This window comes from Drosophila albomicans, unplaced genomic scaffold (genome assembly GCF_009650485.2).
Source record: "Drosophila albomicans strain 15112-1751.03 unplaced genomic scaffold, ASM965048v2 utg000216l_pilon, whole genome shotgun sequence".
Lineage (NCBI taxonomy): Eukaryota > Metazoa > Arthropoda > Insecta > Diptera > Drosophilidae > Drosophila > Drosophila albomicans.
Window position 1 is genome coordinate 68,148 of NW_026263561.1, and position 19,505 is coordinate 87,652.

Genomic DNA, 19,505 nt, shown 5'->3' on the forward strand with positions numbered 1-19,505 from the left:
CTTGACCTATTCTGACCTAAAAACAAGCTTTAATTTCAGTAACCGTTTTGTGAAACCACAGGCAAAGAAACGAAATTCACTTGCGTACGACTTTCACAGACTTAGAGGATACTGATCCTCCAGAACACAAAGTTAAGTTCCAACTGCCATAATATCGGCCAATATATGAATAGATTGCCGCAATTTTCGGCCTAATTTATATCTAGATAAAAAATCAAATGCCACAATTATTGGCCTAAACCTACTACACAAACTAAGAGGAAACTGATCCTCCAAAACACAAAGCTAAGTTCCAACTGCCACAACATTGGCCAATATTTAAACAGATTACTGCATTTTTCGGCCTAATCTGTACCTAGATTCTCCAAAACATACAGCCAAGCTTGACCTATTCTGACCTAAAAACAAGCTTCAGTAACCGTTTTTGTGAAATCTAGATAAAAAATCAAATGCCACAATTATTGGCCTCAACTTAATACTGCTGCAAAATTTGGCCTTACGCTTACAAGTCACCGGCAACAGAAGATCCGTATCTCACGTGGACCACTAGATGGCATTTGTGAGTAACTGCAAAGGACTTTCCCCAACACTCGAATTTACCAAATGAAAGTTTAAATCCTTTGTGGCCGTTTTAAACTCATGCCCGCATTAGGCGCGCATGTTTATATAAAAAAAAAAAAAAAAAAAAAAAAGCTTGACCTATTCTGACCTAAAAACAAGCTTTAATTTCAGTAACCGTTTTGTGAAACCACAGGCAAAGAAACGAAATTCACTTGCGTACGACTTTCACAGACTTAGAGGATACTGATCCTCCAGAACACAAAGTTAAGTTCCAACTGCCACAATATTGGCCAATATTTGAACAGATTGCTGAACTTTTCGGCCTAATCTGTACCTAGATCCTCCAAAACATACAGCCAAGCTTGACCTATTCTGACCTAAAAACAAGCTTCAGTAACCGTTTTGTGAAATCTAGATAAAAAATCAAATGCCACAATTATTGGCCTCAACTCAATACTGCTGCAAAAATTTGGCCTTACGCTTACATGTCACCGGCAACAGAAGATCCGTATCTCACGTGGACCACTAGATGGCATTTGTGAGTAACTGCAAAGGACTTTCCCCATTACCTGAATTTACCAAATGAAAGTTTAAATCCTTTGTGGCCGTTTTAAACTCATGCCCGCATTAGGCGCGCATGTTTATATAAAAAAAAAAAAAAAAAAAAAAACAAGTTAAATCTCGCTCAATAATTAAATCTCCATTACAGACCACAAACAAAACTGACGCATCTACACTGTCCCACGAAGCACTTGTGGTACAGTGCCCAGCTCACCAACACAGACGGCGACCTAGAACATAAACAACAACGTCAAAATGCAGCCACTCCCAAGATACACACATTATACTTACGATGCTCACCGCACGCACCACTCCACGCAGCAACTAACCTGGGGGCAGATGACTTGCTGCCTCACAAATCCACCAACGGGCAAGTGCAGCACGCTTGCTCACTCTCAGATACGGCGACCTAGAAGAAAAGAACGACAACGTTAGCGAATACAGCCTACACACAAGATGCAAATGACGTACTCACAATATCACCACAAGCACCACCACATGCAGCAACTTACCTGGGGGCAGAAGATTCACTGCCTCACACATCACGATGTCACCACACACGCCACTACACGCAGCCAGATGACTTGCTGCCTCACACTATCACCTACGGGCAAGTGCAATATGCTTGCATTGTTCATTCAACAATGCAAGCACAGACGATGCTCCAATCCGGCGCAGATCCTGGACGAGACAAGCGGGGCAGCTGCGCGAGGGCTCCGTGTCTGCCATGATGATAAAAAAGCTGTAAAAACAACATTTATTTTAACTTTTATAATTAAAATTTTGCATAAGCGTTGTTTGTTTACCTTTTCCAAACGTAGTGTTACCAGAAATTGTTACTAAATAATTCCATGTTCAATCTAGTATATTCTATCGTTGCCACTCAAATAATGTCACCACGTAATTGTCATTTCTACTTATGTTACCAATATGTGAACGAGTTATAAAACAAAAAATATTTATTCTAATTTTTGTAACTAAAAATTGTATAAGGATTACATTGTTTTTACCTCTTCCAAATGTATTGTATGTATGCAGCCAGAATTGGTAACTCAATATTTATGTTAACTCCAGTATTTTATAACAAGCGTTGCCACTACATTTTAACATTGCTCACTGTTAAGTTTGCCCGCCAATGTACAATATTCAAATAATTCCTAGAAGTTGCAGAAAAATTGTAATATAAAAAGGAAAAAATAAAAATAAACCTTCAGTCTGCGTGCTGAAGGGACAGTATTACCATTAAAAATGTTCATATTATCAAAAGCAAAAGCAACAAAAATTAAATCAGTGTCAGTGCAAGTTAATAAAATGTCTACTGGACGCGAAGATTCCTTCAATGGATCTCGTCCTCCATCCGGCTCTGATTACTATCATGACCAGTGCTACATCTCGCCAAGCGGCACCACAGACAACGAAGCCAAAAATCAGCTTCTGCCGCCTGAGCCACGCCCCGCCAACAACAACAACAACAATAAGATGACCCCAGAGCAAGAAGACACCACCAAGTCGAGGGATGACGCAGCTCCAAAATCATGGATCGCCGCAAATGACACCCCCCTCCATGCAGACTCCAAATCCGCCAAGCCACGGACGACGGCCAATAAGGTAAAACCATATATACCTATTAAGACATCTGCTCCAAAAGGAGACAAACATACGATGCCGCTCTCCGCAGCGCATGCCCAAAAAAGGATCGCCAGCACAAAAAGGGCGCACTTTTCTGGCATAGCAACAGCATCATCAACTTCTCTAAAATACAAGGCACCAAAAATCAGGGAATATGCAAGAAAAGAAAACTTAACTGCGCATATTTCCCCGCCACTCCTTCGCAGCAAGGCTGCCGCTGCTATTAATGCAAAAACAAACACAGATAAATCGAACACGAACACACTCACACTTTTGCAAACAGACCAGCACCAGACTAACGCAATCACTCACGAACACACACAAAGTAAAATTTCCCCTTCTGCCGACAACAAAACAGCCAATGCAAATACTGTAATGCCGAACGACTGCAAGGACAGAAAGCGCTTGCTGTCTCTGTCTCTCACGATAGCGCGCAGAGAGAAAGCGGCAATAGCAGAGAGAGTCTCTGTGCACACCAATACATGCGCAGCTGAATCTGACGAACGCAATTCTGCCAAGCAGCAACGCATAAATGAGCATGACAGCAATACCAAAGCAATAACTATCAGCTCTCCTGAGTCTGCCACTACGCTGGAAAATAACGCTATGCCCCGCCCCCCCTCTTCGATTGCAACCATTAAGATGACTCCGTCTCCTGCGAAAAGCAGCCCATGCAATACGAAGATTGTCAAAAATTGGCTCACCAGCGTTCCCCCTCTGCTCCTTGAGCTGCCATTCCCAATAAAAACTATAAACAACCCACCAAATGGACAACAATCTCCATACAAAAGGAAAAACAATGACATGGAACATGATACTGACGACAGCATAGACTTTCCACAAATCACAACACCAGATTTTAAAAGCAACTTCGCTAAAAGATTCCTTAAAGCAAGCATGCGACAAGTCGACCAGCATTACAGTGAGCCACACATGCAACAAATACAATGCGATGAGATACATCAGCAACAGCAAACAAATCATAAAATCCCTCCAATAATACTACCATTCGTCCCTGAAATCATGCCCCTGATGGAAAAACTCCAACAAAGACGAGTTGGTAATTTTAAAACAAAGACAACTGCAGGCAGCGGACTCCGTATCATATGCCAAGACTTATCAACATATAAGTCTGCATTGAAGGTACTTGAAGAAGACGGTAGTCAGCATCATACTCACCAACCCCGCAGCGAAAGGGGGTTTCGAATAATAATTCGACAACTTCACCACTCCACTCCGTGTGAATGGTTGACAACGAAGCTACTTGAGGCGGGCTTCAATACTCGTTATTTACGAGTATTAAAACACCGAGTCACGCAAAACCCCATTAAATATATTTGAAGTGGAGATTGACACGGCTGCCGACGGCAGCCACGAGCGAATTCTGGACATGAAAGAATTGGGTAACCAATCAATAGTCGTCGAGAAGCAAGCCAAGTCCCGCGATCCAGCACAGTGCCACCGGTGTCAAGCCTATGGACACACCAAAAATTATTGCCGACGCCCTTTCAAATGTATGAAATGCGCAGGCGCGCACGCCACCACTGCCTGCACCAAACTGAGGCAAACAGCTCCCAAATGCATCAACTGCGATGGAACACACATCAGCAGTTACAAAGGTTGCCCAGCTTTCAAGGAAGCACGGCAAAAGATGACGGCCTACCGAGTCAACACAGAGCAGAAACAACAGCCAATTTTGCAGAACGACAAACCACGCCCACAAAACCCACATGAACCGCCTCCAAGGCGACAATTCAACACACATCAGCCCAAGCAAACACTCACTGGAAAACCTCACTGGAAAACAATAAAACCTTCAGTGAAGTTGTACGTGGCAGCAGCAGCAATGCCCGTACTCAGATTCCAGCTGACAAATACTTACCAAAAGCCAATAAACAAAACAGTAAAAAGCAACAACCACTCCAACAGCAACATAAAACAGTTCCAATACATCACCAGCAGCAAGCACACCCAACAGGCCACAGCATGATGCAACAAAAACAACAAAGTACAACAAATGGCAACTCAAAAAAGGCTCCAACAGTCACTTACAAGATTGCGCACGGGCGCGCAACTCGTAAGCCTGGCCATAAAAAAACACGAAATCCTGCACAAAGGCACCTTAAAAAGTTCCAACAAAAGCTGCGCCTCGAGCAAAAGCAATTTCCAGTTGTTGATCCTACATGTGCAACAAATCCACAGCCAACATCACCTGCCACCGTTGCCAACTCGCCAGAAACGAAAAAAATGGACTTCGCAAACAGCTCTATTTCAAAAATCATTGAACAAAACACAATGATGTGCAGAAAGATGGAAAAAAGAATCGATTATTTGTTCAATATTATATCCGATTTTATTTCAATGCACAAAGGAAACAAAATCGCTCAACAAATACAAACATCACCAGTACAGCTCCAGGTCTCAGATGAAAGTGCAGACATCTCTATGGAGCTGCAAAATCTTCTAGACGATTTCAAAACACAATATGAGTAGGCGCAATCCAGAAAGAAGATATCCAAATCCAGCCCCAACCAATCGCACAATTGCATCTCGTACTGGCAACCAGAATGGCGACTCTTTTAAAATCGCATTCTGGAATGCCAGCGACGCTCAGCAACAAAATGAAACAAAAGAAGCCATGCATGAAAAGAAAAGAAAACCACATTAAGATGATAATCAATACTACAACTACAGCCAATCCAATTACCTTAAAAGTGTCAGAATCCAAGACGTATGCTGCAATCAATCCATAATCGCACAGAAAATGTGGCACTGCCACTCTCGTATGCGCGGTTATTAGCACCCAATACTCCAGCCATCCAAAGAAGCATCTCTCCAGTCATCTCCGATTGTCCTGTTACCTGCAAATAAAAAGAAAAAAAAGATATCGTTTTATTGCGCCTATTTAATGCGCACTCGTAACTAGATGCTCTCACATTTTGGCTATAGATGGAGCAACACACTTCTCGCTTGACAACAAAAAAGGCCATCGGCAATTGATTCCGCGATTCACTCTGAAACAAAAAACAGACAAGTTAAATCTCGCTCAATAATTAAATCTCCATTACAGACCACAAACAAAACTGACGCATCTACACTGTCCCACGAAGCACTTGTGGTACAGTGCCCAGCTCACCAACACAGACGGCGACCTAGAACATAAACAACAACGTCAAAATGCAGCCACTCCCAAGATACACACATTATACTTACGATGCTCACCGCACGCACCACTCCACGCAGCAACTAACCTGGGGGCAGATGACTTGCTGCCTCACAAATCCACCAACGGGCAAGTGCAGCACGCTTGCTCACTCTCAGATACGGCGACCTAGAAGAAAAGAACGACAACGTTAGCGAATACAGCCTACACACAAGATGCAAATGACGTACTCACAATATCACCACAAGCACCACCACATGCAGCAACTTACCTGGGGGCAGAAGATTCACTGCCTCACACATCACGATGTCACCACACACGCCACTACACGCAGCCAGATGACTTGCTGCCTCACACTATCACCTACGGGCAAGTGCAATATGCTTGCATTGTTCATTCAACAATGCAAGCACAGACGATGCTCCAATCCGGCGCAGATCCTGGACGAGACAAGCGGGGCAGCTGCGCGAGGGCTCCGTGTCTGCCATGATGATAAAAAAGCTGTAAAAACAACATTTATTTTAACTTTTATAATTAAAATTTTGCATAAGCGTTGTTTGTTTACCTTTTCCAAACGTAGTGTTACCAGAAATTGTTACTAAATAATTCCATGTTCAATCTAGTATATTCTATCGTTGCCACTCAAATAATGTCACCACGTAATTGTCATTTCTACTTATGTTACCAATATGTGAACGAGTTTTAAAACAAAAAATATTTATTCTAATTTTTGTAACTAAAAATTGTATAAGGATTACATTGTTTTTACCTCTTCCAAATGTATTGTATGTATGCAGCCAGAATTGGTAACTCAATATTTATGTTAACTCCAGTATTTTATAACAAGCGTTGCCACTACATTTTAACATTGCTCACTGTTAAGTTTGCCCGCCAATGTACAATATTCAAATAATTCCTAGAAGTTGCAGAAAAATTGTAATATAAAAAGGAAAAAATAAAAATAAACCTTCAGTCTGCGTGCTGAAGGGACAGTATTACCATTAAAAAAAATCAGTGTCAGTGCAAGTTAATAAAATGTCTACTGGACGCGAAGATTCCTTCAATGGATCTCGTCCTCCATCCGGCTCTGATTACTATCATGACCAGTGCTACATCTCGCCAAGCGGCACCACAGACAACGAAGCCAAAAATCAGCTTCTGCCGCCTGAGCCACGCCCCGCCAACAACAACAACAACAATAAGATGACCCCAGAGCAAGAAGACACCACCAAGTCGAGGGATGACGCAGCTCCAAAATCATGGATCGCCGCAAATGACACCCCCCTCCATGCAGACTCCAAATCCGCCAAGCCACGGACGACGGCCAATAAGGTAAAACCATATATACCTATTAAGACATCTGCTCCAAAAGGAGACAAACATACGATGCCGCTCTCCGCAGCGCATGCCCAAAAAAGGATCGCCAGCACAAAAAGGGCGCACTTTTCTGGCATAGCAACAGCATCATCAACTTCTCTAAAATACAAGGCACCAAAAATCAGGGATATGCAAGAAAAGAAAACTTAACTGCGCATATTTCCCCGCCACTCCTTCGCAGCAAGGCTGCCGCTGCTATTAATGCAAAAACAAACACAGATAAATCGAACACGAACACACTCACACTTTTGCAAACAGACCAGCACCAGACTAACGCAATCACTCACGAACACACACAAAGTAAAATTTCCCCTTCTGCCGACAACAAAACAGCCAATGCAAATACTGTAATGCCGAACGACTGCAAGGACAGAAAGCGCTTGCTGTCTCTGTCTCTCACGATAGCGCGCAGAGAGAAAGCGGCAATAGCAGAGAGAGTCTCTGTGCACACCAATACATGCGCAGCTGAATCTGACGAACGCAATTCTGCCAAGCAGCAACGCATAAATGAGCATGACAGCAATACCAAAGCAATAACTATCAGCTCTCCTGAGTCTGCCACTACGCTGGAAAATAACGCTATGCCCCGCCCCCCCTCTTCGATTGCAACCATTAAGATGACTCCGTCTCCTGCGAAAAGCAGCCCATGCAATACGAAGATTGTCAAAAATTGGCTCACCAGCGTTCCCCCTCTGCTCCTTGAGCTGCCATTCCCAATAAAAACTATAAACAACCCACCAAATGGACAACAATCTCCATACAAAAGGAAAAACAATGACATGGAACATGATACTGACGACAGCATAGGACTTTCCACAAATCACAACACCAGATTTTAAAAAGCAACTTCGCTAAAAGATTCCTTAAAGCAAGCATGCGACAAGTCGACCAGCATTACAGTGAGCCACACATGCAACAAATACAATGCGATGAGATACATCAGCAACAGCAAACAAATCATAAAATCCCTCCAATAATACTACCATTCGTCCCTGAAATCATGCCCCTGATGGAAAAACTCCAACAAAGACGAGTTGGTAATTTTAAACAAAGACAACTGCAGGCAGCGGACTCCGTATCATATGCCAAGACTTATCAACATATAAGTCTGCATTGAAGGTACTTGAAGAAGACGGTAGTCAGCATCATACTCACCAACCCCGCAGCGAAAGGGGGTTTCGAATAATAATTCGACAACTTCACCACTCCACTCCGTGTGAATGGTTGACAACGAAGCTACTTGAGGCGGGCTTCAATACTCGTTATTTACGAGTATTAAAAACACCGAGTCACGCAAAACCCATTAAATATATTGAAGTGGAGATTGACACGGCTGCCGACGGCAGCCACGAGCGAATTCTGGGACATGAAAGAATTGGGTAAACCAATCAATAGTCGTCGAGAAGCAAGCCAAGTCCCGCGATCCAGCACAGTGCCACCGGTGTCAAGCCTATGGACACACCAAAATTATTATTGCCGACGCCCTTTCAAATGTATGAAATGCGCAGGCGCGCACGCCACCACTGCCTGCACCAAACTGAGGCAAACAGCTCCCAAATGCATCAACTGCGATGGAACACACATCAGCAGTTACAAAGGTTGCCCAGCTTTCAAGGAAGCACGGCAAAAGATGACGGCCTACCGAGTCAACACAGAGCAGAAACAACAGCCAATTTTGCAGAACGACAAACCACGCCCACAAAACCCACATGAACCGCCTCCAAGGCGACAATTCAACACATCAGCCCAAGCAAACACTCACTGGAAAACCTCACTGGAAAACAATAAAACCTTCAGTGAAGTTGTACGTGGCAGCAGCAGCAATGCCCGTACTCAGATTCCAGCTGACAAATACTTACCAAAAGCCAATAAACAAAACAGTAAAAAGCAACAACCACTCCAACAGCAACATAAAACAGTTCCAATACATCACCAGCAGCAAGCACACCCAACAGGCCACAGCATGATGCAACAAAAACAACAAAGTACAACAAATGGCAACTCAAAAAAGGCTCCAACAGTCACTTACAAGATTGCGCACGGGCGCGCAACTCGTAAGCCTGGCCATAAAAAAAACACGAAATCCTGCACAAAGGCACCTTAAAAAGTTCCAACAAAAGCTGCGCCTCGAGCAAAAGCAATTTCCAGTTGTTGATCCTACATGTGCAACAAATCCACAGCCAACATCACCTGCCACCGTTGCCAACTCGCCAGAAACGAAAAAAAATGGACTTCGCAAACAGCTCTATTTCAAAAATCATTGAACAAAACACAATGATGTGCAGAAAGATGGAAAAAAGAATCGATTATTTGTTCAATATTATATCCGATTTTATTTCAATGCACAAAGGAAACAAAATCGCTCAACAAATACAAACATCACCAGTACAGCTCCAGGTCTCAGATGAAAGTGCAGACATCTCTATGGAGCTGCAAAATCTTCTAGACGATTTCAAAACACAATATGAGTAGGCGCAATCCAGAAAGAAGATATCCAAATCCAGCCCCCAACCAATCGCACAATTGCATCTCGTACTGGCAACCAGAATGGCGACTCTTTTAAAATCGCATTCTGGAATGCCAGCGACGCTCAGCAACAAAATGAAACAAAAGAAGCCATGCATGAAAAGAAAAGAAAACCACATTAAGATGATAATCAATACTACAACTACAGCCAATCCAATTACCTTAAAAGTGTCAGAATCCAAGACGTATGCTGCAATCAATCCATAATCGCACAGAAAATGTGGCACTGCCACTCTCGTATGCGCGGTTATTAGCACCCAATACTCCAGCCATCCAAAGAAGCATCTCTCCAGTCATCTCCGATTGTCCTGTTACCTGCAAATAAAAAGAAAAAAAAGATATCGTTTTATTGCGCCTATTTAATGCGCACTCGTAACTAGATGCTCTCACATTTTGGCTATAGATGGAGCAACACACTTCTCGCTTGACAACAAAAAAGGCCATCGGCAATTGATTCCGCGATTCACTCTGAAACAAAAAACAGACAAGTAAATCTCGCTCAATAATTAAATCTCCATTACAGACCACAAACAAAACTGACGCATCTACACTGTCCCACGAAGCACTTGTGGTACAGTGCCCAGCTCACCAACACAGACGGCGACCTAGAACATAAACAACAACGTCAAAATGCAGCCACTCCCAAGATACACACATTATACTTACGATGCTCACCGCACGCACCACTCCACGCAGCAACTAACCTGGGGGCAGATGACTTGCTGCCTCACAAATCCACCAACGGGCAAAGTGCAGCACGCTTGCTCACTCTCAGATACGGCGACCTAGAAGAAAAGAACGACAACGTTAGCGAATACAGCCTACACACAAGATGCAAATGACGTACTCACAATATCACCACAAGCACCACCACATGCAGCAACTTACCTGGGGGCAGAAGATTCAACTGCCTCACACATCACGATGTCACCACACACGCCACTACACGCAGCCAGATGACTTGCTGCCTCACACTATCACCTACGGGCAAGTGCAATATGCTTGCATTGTTCATTCAACAATGCAAGCACAGACGATGCTCCAATCCGGCGCAGATCCTGGACGAGACAAGCGGGGCAGCTGCGCGAGGGCTCCGTGTCTGCCATGCATGATAAAAAAGCTGTAAAAACAACATTTATTTTAACTTTATAATTAAAATTTTGCATAAGCGTTGTTTGTTTACCTTTTCCAAACGTAGTGTTACGCAGAAATTGTTACTAAATAATTCCATGTTCAATCTAGTATATTCTATCGTTGCCACTCAAATAATGTCACCACGTAATTGTCATTTCTACTTATGTTACCAATATGTGAACGAGTTTTAAAAACAAAAAATATTTATTCTAATTTGCCTAACTAAAAATTGTATAAGGATTACATGTTTTTTACCTCTTCCAAATGTATTGTATGTATGCAGCCAGAATGTGGTAACTCAAATATTTATGTTAACTCCAGTATTTTATAACAAGCGTCTGCCACTACATTTTAACATTGCTTCACTGTTAAGTTGCCCGCCAAATGTACAATATTCAAATAATTCCTAGAAGTTGCAGAAAAAATGTAATATAAAAGGAAAAAATAAAAAATAAACCTTCAGTCTGCGTGCTGAAGGGACAGTATTTACCATTAAAAAAAAAAAAAAAAAAAAAAAAAAAAAAATGTGTGTTCTTACTAAAACCACACATCCACAAATAAAAATCAGTGTCAGTGCAAGTAAAAATAATATGTCTACTGGACGCGAAGATTCCTTCAATGGATCTCCTCCTACAACCGGACTTGATTACGGTCATGACCAGTGCTGCACCTCGTCAGGCGACGGCGAGTTAAACATCACAGACAGCGAAGCCAAGAACCAGCTTCTGCCACCTGAGCCGGGCGCCGCCAACACCAACAACAGCAACAGGATGACTCCACTGCTGGGGGACACTGCCAGGTCGAGGGATGACGAAACTCAAGGTCATGGATCGCCGCAAGGGACACCCCCCTCTATGAAGACTCCAAATCCGCTAAGACACGGACGACGGCCAATAAGGTAAACCATATATACCTATTAAGGACAACTGCTCCAAAAGGAGACAAGCATACGATGCTGCTCTCCGCAGCACATGCCCAAAAAGGATCGCCAGCACAAAAAGGGCGCACTTTTCTGGGCACAACAACAGCATCATCAACCTCTATAAAATACAAGGCACCAAAAATCAGGAATATGCCAGAAAAGAAAACTTAACTGTGCATATTTCCCCGCCACTCCTTCGCAGCAAGGCTGCCGCTGCTATTAAAGCAAAAACAAACACAGACAATCTGAACACGAACACACTCACACTTTTGCAAACAGGACCAGCACCCAGACAATCGCAAACACTCACGAACACACACAGAAGTAAAATTTCCCCTTCTGCCGACAACAAAACACACCAATGCAAAAAAACTGTAATGCCGAATGACAGAAAGCGCTCGCTGTCTCTGTCTCTCACTATAGCGCGCAGAGAGAAAGCGGCATAGCAGAGAGATCTCTGTTGCACACCAATACATGCGCAGATGACTTCTGACGAGCGCGCAATTCTGCCAAGCAGCAACGCATAAATGAGCATGATAGCAACACCAAGTAATAACTATCAGCTCTCCTGAGTCTGCCACTACACAGGAAATAATGCTATCCCGCCGCCCCCCCTCTTCGATTGCAACTGTTAAGATGACTCCGTCTCCTGCGAAAAGCAGCCCATGCAATACGAAGATAGTCAAAATTGGCTCTCCAGCGTCCCCCTCTCTCTCCCCCATGAACTGCCATTCCCATAAAAATTGTAAACAACCCACCCAATGGACAACAATCTCCGTACAAAAGGAAAAACACTGAGATTGAGCATGATTCGGACGACAGCACAGACTTCCCACAAATTTACAACACCAGATTTCAAAGCAACTTCGCAAAAAGATTTCCTTAAAGCAACCATGCGGCAAGTCGACCAGCATTGCATGTGAAGGCACATGCAACAATACACCATGCGACAAGGATACATCAACAACAGCAAACAAATCACAAAATCCCTCCAATAATACTACCATTTGTCCCAGAAATCATTGCCTTTGTTAGAAAACTCCAACAAAGACGAATTGGTAATTTTAAAACAAAGGCAACTGCAGGTAGCGGATCCCGTATCATATGCCAAGACTTATCACATATAAGGCTGCATTGAAGGTACTGTGAAGAGGACGTAGTCAAACATCATACTCACCAACCCGCAGCGAAAGGGCGGGTTTCGAATAATTATTCGACAAGCTACACCACTCCACTCCGCGTGAATGGTGACAACGAAGCTACTTGAGGCTGGCTTTCAATACTCGTTATTTACGAGTATTAAAACATCGAATCACGCAAAACCCATTAAATATATTGAAGCGGAGATTGACACCGCTTGCCGACGGCAGCCACGAGAGCCGATTCTGGACATGAAATAATTGGGTAACAAATCAATAGTCGTCGAGAAGCAAGCCAAGTCCCGCGATCCACCACAAGTGCCACCGGTGTCAAGCCTATGGACATACCAAAAATTATTGCCGACGGCTTTTTTAAATGCATGAAATGCGCAGGCCTGCATGCCACTACTGCCTGCACTAAATCAGGCAAACAGCTCCAAATGCATCAAACTGCGATGGAACACACATCAGCAGTTACAAAGGAATGCCCAGCTTTCAGAAAGCACGCAGAAGTATGGACGGCAAATCGTGACAACACACAGCAGAAACAGCTGCCAATTTTGCAGAATGCCAACATGCCCACAAATCCAGCACAAACTGTCTCCAAGCGCCAACTCAGCACACCAGCCAAAGCAAATACTCTCACTGGAAAGGTCTCACTGAACAACAACAAAACTTCAGTGAAGTTGTACGTGGCAGCAACAGCAAAATCCCATCGTCAGAGTCCAGCTGAGATATACAACAAAACGCCCACAAACAACAAGGGGAAAAAACAACTCCAACAGCAGCAGAAACCTTTTCATTCACAGCATCAGCAGCAAGCACATCCATCTGGCCACAGCATGTCGCTACAAAAAACAACAATAGCACAACAGATGGCACTCAAAAAAAGACATCATCAGTCACTTACAAGATTGCGCACGGGCGCGCAACTCGTATGCACTGGCCAAAGGAAAACACGGAATCCTGCACAAAAGCACCTGAAAAAGTTCGCAACAAAAAGCTGCGCCTTTGAACACACAGCAATCTCCAATTGTGTCCCTTTAAGTTCTGAAACACCGCAGCAAACAGCACATGCCTCCGCCGCCAGCCGGCTAGAAGTGAAGAAGAAATGGATATTTACATCCCACTCTCTCACAAAAAATCCTCGAACAAAACGCAATAATGTTCAAAAACATGGAGAGAGAAGATAATCTATTTAATGTTATGTCAAATCTCATCTCAATGCTCAATGGACAATAAAACTGCAAAAAAATTCCAATGGCCACCAGTCATTACAGCACAAACTTCAAACGAAATTGCCAGACATCCCATGGAGCTGCAAAAATCCACCAGCAATGATGAAGCACATGATGAATAGGCACAATCCAGCAAGATATCCAAAATCCAGCCCCAATCGTCGTACAATTGCCCCCCGCTTTGCAGCCAGAATGGCGACTCTTTTAAAATCGCATTCTGGAATGCCTGCGGCGCAAGTAACAAAATGATTGAGATAGAGCTATTTATATGAGAAAGAGAAAGAATATCCAGATTATTGATGATAATTCGAAACTCGAATGCCTGCCAATGCAATATCTTGAAAGTGCCAGGATTCATTAATACTCTTGCACAACCATCCTCAGGTCGACAGAAAGGTGGCGTAGCCATTTCTAGTACGTCGCGGACAATCAAACACCAGCACTCCAGCCATCAATGAAGACGTTCTTCCAGGTCAGCTCCGATCTGTGTACCTGCGTAACAATAATAACAAAAGAGACATCATTGTTAATAGCGCCTATTTTATTGTCGCCCCTTTTATATTAAAATGGTCTCCCGATCATTCACCAAACTGTTAAAGCATTTTGGATCGCATTACTGACAGAACAATCTGCAACTTTTCTCCTTGCGCGGGACTGGAATGCGAAACATTCCGGTGGGCAACCCTCGAACATGTTCTGAGAGGCAGGATCGATAGTGCAAGTGGTCCACTCGCGGCCCCCATACAACACCTAGCACAGGTTGGAGCAACACCACTTTCCATTCACAGCAGAAAAAGGCCATCTGCTATCGGACTTCGCAATTTACTCTGGAATAAAAAGTAGACAAATTAAAATTCACTCAACGAACGACTTAGACTCGGATCACTTACCACTCAGAATTGACCTCTCTGCAGACAGCGGAACCAATTACTTATCTACACAAAACAACCTCGAATGCTTCCCAAAACGCCAACTTGACCGTATTTAAAATCGACTCTCGAGCGAAACATACACACTCAACACTGAAATAACACAGGTCTGACATTTAAGATGCTCTTGATTATTCCTCATGGGAAATATTAAAAGAAGCGGCTACTGCAGCCTGCCAATCGCGCAAGCGCGGTCAACATCCATGGAGGCGAAGCAACTCAGACCACGACATTGATCTGGATGAGCCCACTAGACGACTACTCGCTTACAAACAACAATGTAAACGAGTAATGATGACAACACGCACTCCGGAGGCAAAACGACAATACAAGCCGCACAAAACTCTCTTTAAAATAGCGCTGCTGAAACTAAAAAGAGAACAACATTAATAAGCAATTCGAACAGGCATCGACACCCATGATCGATACATGATGCAAAAACTGTGGAAATTTACAAACAAACTCAAAATTCAGCCGCAGGCAAATTACCCGCTTAAAACACATCGTTCTAGTCCGATCCCTAATAGCGGCGCCAGTAGAGTCTCTTGTCGTCCAAACTACTCTTGAGAAGCGGAAGTTTTTGCAAATCTCGAAGATAGATTCCAGACTATTCTGCACACATCGGACAGCGAAAGAACGGACATACGGGACGGGTGGAAGCAATTACTACAGCAACAGCTCCAACTCACAAGCACTGAACACCATCCTATACGACCAATTACGCTGAATGAACTGAAACTGGAAATTGACGAACTTGACCTGCGCAAATCACCTGGAGAAGATAGATTAGACAACAAACTAATTAAATTGTTGCCGCAAAAAGCGCTATATACATTTATACTTATCTTTAACTCCATTCTGCGAACGGCCATTGTCCCCAAAAATGAAACATGTGGCATCTCTATGATTTTTGAAAGCCTGGAAAATGCCCTGGAGCTCGCTCAATACGAGTCCATTAGCCTGCTGTCGACGTTTGTCAAAATCTTGAGAGAAGTTTTCTATGAGAGGCTGTTCGAAATGAATCCTTTGCCAAAGCTGTAACCAGCCACCAGTTGGTTTTAGAAAAGAGCAGGGCACCGAACAACAATTAGCAAGAGTCACTAATTCATAAGGAGGCGTACGAGAACGACAGTACTGCTCTGCAGTGTATATTGATTATCACTGAGGCTTTGATCGAGTAATGGCACGACGGGACTCCTGTTTTAAACTAATAAAGTTACTCCTGCATAATCTTTTAAGATAATAAAATATGCTATCTCTTACGATCGTCATTTGTAGTAACTGATGACGGAGTTAAATCCAGACTAGCACGCGCATGCGCTGGAGTGCACAGGGCAGCGTTGACTGGGGCCATATTATTCAATAATACAATATATTCAATCAGACATGCTTTGTGCAGCGCAAAATACGACGGTAATTACAGCCCATATCAAGCAAGCAATTGCTCTCGACGTATGCAGACGACACATTCATTTATGACGTGCGTCGAACAAATGCGGATATGCCGATTATGGAAAACGATAAAACTACCCGCATTTCCAAGATGGGCCAACAAATCGGCTGGCATCGCAATCAATACCAGCAAAACAGGCACAATGTCATGTAACACGCTGAAAAGCTAGGAGTAGAGAAAGACCACAGAACACCATTATTAAATGGCCAACCATTCCCTCAAAAACACACATTACTTACCTGGGAATTGTTTAGATCGCAAGCTTACACTTTGCTCGCACATTCACCGGCTCTGCGTTAAAATTAGAGCACGAGCGGCAAAACTGGACTGCTAATCGGTCGTAACAGCCGACTGGCCAAAGCTGCAAGGTCCTGCTCACAAACAGTTGATAACTGCCAAATCTGGCAATACGCCCTACGATCTGGGTGCTCTTGTATCAACACACAGGTCCTCGTATACGAAGACTGCCAAAAAAAATAATACGAAGGGCACTGAAAGCACACATGCTCACCAGAAATGATAAAATTCGAGCAACATACCTAATCAACGTAGAGGAAGCTTCAATGCCAGCGCGGGCGCTTTGCGAATTCTTAGCCAGTCACCAGCAACCCGGAAGGCGAAAGCATTCTCATGAATCCACATCCAGCAGCGCTTAATAAGACCAGGTATGTGATCAACTGGCGCGTCATATGTACCCTCTACAGCGTCATCTACCACGCGACAACCACGAGCCAGTCCAGAGCACCAGTCGAGACTCCGCGCAACTCCAGCGACAAAGTTTCCTGACATCCCTGCCAACTCTATTGCGTCTAGAGGAGGAAGAGCTGGATGCCAGAGCATCCATAAGGCTCGCTGAGAATGAGGCGCAAAGATATATGCGCCAGCTCAATGAAGGCCCGCCTGCAAGATTTGGAGAGATGCTTATCAACACCCTGCGTAAGCGCTACCGAGACGGTCAACTTACCAGGGATCGAGCTGTTGATATCATCCAAGGCCAACCGCCAGCCATCCAACAGATTATTGTTCCCGACATCTCAACAGTAGAGCAGCAGCAAACGAGACGCCCGCCACCTGAAAGATTCGGAATCACGCTGATAAACACATTAAAGAATCGATTAAGAGATGGAAGACTCACCAGAGAATACGTAATTGAGCTCATCCAGGGCCAGCACCCAGGTATACAGCAGATGATCATACCCGACTACGCCCCAACAGTCGAACGACAGCCACTACAAGACGCACGAAGCCGCACAACAGGACTCTGTCCAGCCACTGCTTTCGCCAGCGTTTGAAAACGTCACGAGTACTGCCACCCACGCAGCCCACTCCAGCCACCTGCGCCCACACGACGGCCACAAATTGCAGACGAGTTGCAGACCTCACATGCACGCGAAAACGACGAAGCTGCGCTAACCCACGGCCTGGAGCGAACTCGCCTAATGCTGGAGCGCATGGTGGACGATGGGGCTACGGACGATCGCTCAGACGCACACCTTGCGCGTCGCGCACGTACTTGCCAGTCAAGGCACAATGCTTCAGCAACACTTTTCCTATTGAGCACATGGATTAGTGTTGCTAGCCTGGTAAATATACACCATTTCTACTCACCCTTGTTGCCTCCATTACAGTCCACATACAAAACTGGCACACTCGCACTGTCCCATGAGGCACACGCAGCGCGATGCACAGTCCACTCTCATAGACGGCGGCCTAGAAGAAAAAGATTGACAATGTTAATAAATACAGCTTGCACGCAGGACACCAGAGCCATGTTCTCGTTGACACCACACACGCCACTACATGCAGCAACTAACCCTGGAGGCAGACGACTCACCGCTACACACAACCTCCAATGGGCGCCAGTGCAATGTACTCGCATTATACACACAACAATGCGAGCACGGATGATGCTCCAACCCGCTTCCACACCCAGGACGAGACGAGCGCGGCAGCTGCGAGAGGGCGCCGTTTTCGCCATGACGGGATTAAGCGCTAAAAACAACATTTACTTTAACTTTCACAATTAAAAAATTTGTATAAAAGTGATTGTTTACATTTTCCAACCCAGTGTTACCAGAAATTGTGACTAAATAATTCCATGTCTCAATCTAGTATATTCTAGCGTTGCCACCCAACCAATGTAGATATTTAATTGTCATTTCTTTTAATTTTTGTATCTAAAAAAAAATTGTATAAGGATTACATTGTTTTACCTCCTCTTATGTATTGTATATATGTAACCAGAATTGGTAACTCAATATTATGTTAACTTCAGTATTTTATAATAAGCGTTGCCACTATTTTTTAACATTGCTCACTGTTAAGTTTGCCCGCCAATCCTCAATATTCAAATTATTCCTAGAAGTTGCAGAAAACATTATCACACTGGCGTCTGTACAGTACTCTGTTCGGTCCGTCCGCTGTCTTCGCCTGTACATCACATCTTCTGCAACGGAAAATAAATTAATTAACTAGCTGATTACATCATAATACTCTTCGTACTTACCCTTGCATCTCCCTCCTTGTCCACAGTCCTGACGCCATCATCAAAACAAAAGAACACATCAATAAATAAAGGTCACAATACGATAATAAAACTAAACTACATTAATTAAACTAATTAAAATTCTTAATAAATTAATAACAAACAATAATACAGGGTTGAGTACTGCAAATTACTTACTCTGTGCTGTTTACAGTTCATTAATATCATGTACCACCTCGCACAATTTTTATCGATTACAGCCTAGACAGAAGCTTGCAAGCGCATTTCACGATTGTTCCACTTCCATCTGGCAGTAAAATAGTAGCATCCAATTAAATCTAATTAAATAAATCTTTTTCTAGACTAAAAAATTTAACTAATAAATTAA

At 43.6% G+C, this 19,505-nt stretch overlaps 4 long non-coding RNA genes across 8 annotated transcripts; all 4 read right to left on the reverse strand.

Moving 5' to 3' along the window:
- Window positions 1-1,221: 1,221 nt before the first annotated feature.
- LOC127566296 (uncharacterized) lies at window positions 1,222-2,049 on the reverse strand. The gene is made up of 3 exons (XR_007955549.1): window positions 1,929-2,049; window positions 1,414-1,864; window positions 1,222-1,352 (listed from the first exon to the last, which is right to left on the reverse strand). It is a non-coding gene; the product is annotated as an uncharacterized LOC127566296 (long non-coding RNA).
- A 3,029-nt stretch (window positions 2,050-5,078) lies between these two features.
- On the reverse strand, window positions 5,079-6,584 carry LOC117577462 (uncharacterized). Of its 4 annotated transcripts, none has more exons than XR_004573229.2 (5): window positions 6,480-6,584; window positions 5,965-6,415; window positions 5,824-5,903; window positions 5,688-5,765; window positions 5,079-5,612 (listed from the first exon to the last, which is right to left on the reverse strand). It is a non-coding gene; the product is annotated as an uncharacterized LOC117577462 (long non-coding RNA). The 4 variants fall into 4 exon arrangements; XR_007955548.1 differs by lacking the exon at window positions 6,480-6,584 and having other exon boundaries at window positions 5,965-6,082; window positions 6,145-6,423; XR_007955547.1 differs by lacking the exon at window positions 6,480-6,584 and having other exon boundaries at window positions 5,965-6,082; window positions 6,149-6,422.
- Window positions 6,585-9,801: 3,217 nt separating this feature from the next.
- Window positions 9,802-10,566, reverse strand: LOC117577463 (uncharacterized). Its single transcript, XR_004573233.2, has 4 exons — window positions 10,484-10,566; window positions 10,343-10,422; window positions 10,208-10,285; window positions 9,802-10,132 (listed from the first exon to the last, which is right to left on the reverse strand). It is a non-coding gene; the product is annotated as an uncharacterized LOC117577463 (long non-coding RNA).
- A 6,742-nt stretch (window positions 10,567-17,308) lies between these two features.
- Window positions 17,309-18,784, reverse strand: LOC127566293 (uncharacterized). Of its 2 annotated transcripts, XR_007955545.1 has the most exons (6): window positions 18,687-18,784; window positions 18,467-18,624; window positions 18,241-18,342; window positions 17,768-18,182; window positions 17,597-17,703; window positions 17,309-17,532 (listed from the first exon to the last, which is right to left on the reverse strand). It is a non-coding gene; the product is annotated as an uncharacterized LOC127566293 (long non-coding RNA). The 2 variants fall into 2 exon arrangements; XR_007955544.1 differs by having other exon boundaries at window positions 18,467-18,694.
- Window positions 18,785-19,505: the final 721 nt, after the last annotated feature.